Genomic DNA, 2,905 nt, shown 5'->3' on the forward strand with positions numbered 1-2,905 from the left:
GCACTGCTCCTCAGTGTGCCTTCAGAGAAAAGCAGTCAATCCCTCCCATGTCCCTGGTCTCCAGCCACATGCAGAGCTCACCTAGCCAGTGACTGAGCATTCCTATCTCTGGTGCATGGCCCCATTTGGAGTCTCCAAACCCAGCTGATTCCTGCTGTCTTCTTCTGCACTGCTCCTCCCAAAGGATGAAGGTGAGTCTCCCCGGATCTGCCACTTGTGGTGTCCCTGCTCAAAGAGCAGTGGTGTGACGGTGCCTCAGATCATGGTTTAAGGTAAGTCTGAGCTGAGCGCCCACTGCTCATCTCCATCTCTGCTGCAGGCTTCCTTGCTCCAATACCTGGGAGCTCTGTCACATTCAGACACCCCTGGTCTTTCTGTGACCCCATGGGTCCTGAAACCACACTGTCCCTGTGAGGGGTCCATCCCCCACTTAGCCTCTGGAGTGAGGTCCTGTAGTGAAGCAGAACTCCAAATTTCAAATTTTGTGCTCTGGGTTCTACTGCTTGCTGGGAGCTGGCCCCTCTCCCCCATGGTCTATCTTCCCATATATTACCTGGAATTCACTTCACACATCCTACCTTCGATTTTCTTTTCCTAGAATTGCTGCTTGTCTTCTTTTCGGTCTCCTGCTGAGTTTGTAGGTGTCCAGAATGGTTTGATAACTATCTGCTGAATTCTTGAGACCCGACAAAATTCAGGTCACCTACTTCTCTGCCATCTTGCTCCCCACCCCCACAAAAAGAATGTATTATTCTGTTGTTGGAGTGTTCTATCAATGTCAAGGTCCATATAGTTGATCGGATTGTTCAAATTGTTAATTATCTTTATTGTTTTTCAGTCTAGTTACTATAGAATAACTAAAGTTATTTAGTTATAACTTATATCCTCAACTATAATTAATGAATTCTCTATTTCTTCTTTCAATTCTATCAGGTTTTTCTTCTTGTGTTTTGGGGCTCCGTTACTATATTCATACACATTTATAACTTTTATACTTTCCCGATGTATTAAGCCTTTTTTATCATTATGAAATATTTCTTTTTCTCTAGAAAAATTTCTTGCCTTAATATGATTTTGCCTGAATTAATATAGCCACTCTAACTATAGTAATGTTTACAAGTTATACATTTTGCTATTCTTTTACTTTGACATATTTTTATTTTTGAGTCTAAAGTATGTTTCTTATAGATGAAATGTACTAGAATCTTGCTTTAAAAAAAGGCAGAGATAATCTCTGCCTTTTGTTTAGAATTTAGCCCTTCCATATTAATATGATTATTGAAGTAGTTGGATTTACACCTGCTATTTGTTATTTGTTTTCAATTATGTCCTATTTATATTTTTGTCTCTCTTCTATTGCATTTCTTGTGTTAAATTAGCATTTTAGTATATGTATCATTTTTATTCCTCTGTTTTTTAAACTATGAATTTTTTTCAGTAATGACTGGTCTGTGGTTTTAAAATATACATATTGAGGTATCACAATTTATTTCAGGCTGATATTGACTTTATTGAAGTAAAATATGGCCATTTTGCTTCAATATTCCTCCATTTCTATTTATTTCACCATTCATTCATTGACGGACATTTGGGTTGTTTCCATCTTTTTATTATCATGAGTATTGTTATTAATGCCATGCATGTATGTGTTTTTGTTTGTGTACATGCTTTCAGTTCTTTGGAGTATATTCCAAAGAGTCAAATTGCTGGGACCATTGGGCAATTCCTTGTGTAGCCTTTTGGGGAATCACCAAACTATTTTCCACAATGGCTGTACCAGACTACTTTACCATCAGCAATGTACGAGTATTCCAAATTCTCTATAACTTATCCAATTCTTGTTACTTTCTATGTGAAATGTGAAGTGTTACCTCATTGTGCCTTTGACTTCTGTTTCCCTCAAAACTAATGCTGTTGAACATATGCTTGTGGCTATTTGTATATTTTCTTTGCAAAAAGACAAATTCAAGTAATTTGCCCATTTTTAAGTTGGGTGTTTATCTTTTTGTTGTTGAGTTTATCTTTTGTTGTTGAGTAAGAGTTCATTGTATATTCTGAATGCTAGAGTATTATTAGATATATGATTTGCAAATATTTTCTCTCATTTTGTAGGTTGTCTATCTACCTTCTTGATACCCTTTGATGCACAAAAATATTTAATTTTTATGAAGTCTAGTTTATTTTTTTCCAGGGGAGAACACAAATATAGTTTTCCACAACCCCAAATTATGCAGCCAAGTTTCCCACATTTGGGAAAAATCATAGGGGTCAACATATTTAGAGTGCAGTGGTAAGACTTGCCCTGAAAAAAACCACTTTCCTGATCATGATATCCCCACTTCCAGGTAAATGTATTTACCTATTTTTTTTCTTTTGTTGTTCAAGCTTTTGGTGTCTTATCTAAGAATTCATTCCAGGTCCATGATCATGATGATTTACCCTTATGTTTTCTTCTAAGCTTTTTATGGTTTTGCTGTTATTTGGGCTGCTGGGCCATTCTGAACTAATATTTGCATATGGTGTGAAACAGGGTCTTTTTAAAAAAAAATTCTTTGAACGTAGTTTTTTTTTTTTTTAAATTCTCTGAACATGTTTTTTATAATAGCTACTTTGAAGTCTCAATCTGCTAAACCCAAATTCAATATCTGGGCAAACTCAGCATTAATTTGTAATGATTCCTTTTTTCCCTGAGTATAGATCATACTTTCCTATGTATTTATATGTCTTGACTTTTTAAATTGAAAACTGGACGTGGAAAAAATATTTTGTAGCAACTCTGGATTGGGGGTTTTCTCCTGAAGGGTTTTTTCTTTAATAACTTGCGTGAGCTTAATCTGTAGAATCTGTCTTCTAATCATGTGTAGATGTATTTGCTTAGTTTTTGAATTCTTGTCTTTTTTTTTTT

At 35.8% G+C, this 2,905-nt stretch overlaps 1 non-coding gene across 1 annotated transcript; it reads right to left on the reverse strand.

Moving 5' to 3' along the window:
- Nucleotides 1-2,188: 2,188 nt before the first annotated feature.
- Nucleotides 2,189-2,353, reverse strand: LOC123391056. The gene has a single exon (XR_006605694.1). It is a non-coding gene; the product is annotated as a U1 spliceosomal RNA (small nuclear RNA).
- Between the last annotated feature and the right edge of the window lie 552 nt (nucleotides 2,354-2,905).

The sequence above is a fragment of the Mustela putorius genome, unplaced genomic scaffold (assembly GCF_011764305.1).
Source record: "Mustela putorius furo isolate JIRA1106 unplaced genomic scaffold, ASM1176430v1.1 tig00000174_pilon_pilon_pilon, whole genome shotgun sequence".
Lineage (NCBI taxonomy): Eukaryota > Metazoa > Chordata > Mammalia > Carnivora > Mustelidae > Mustela > Mustela putorius.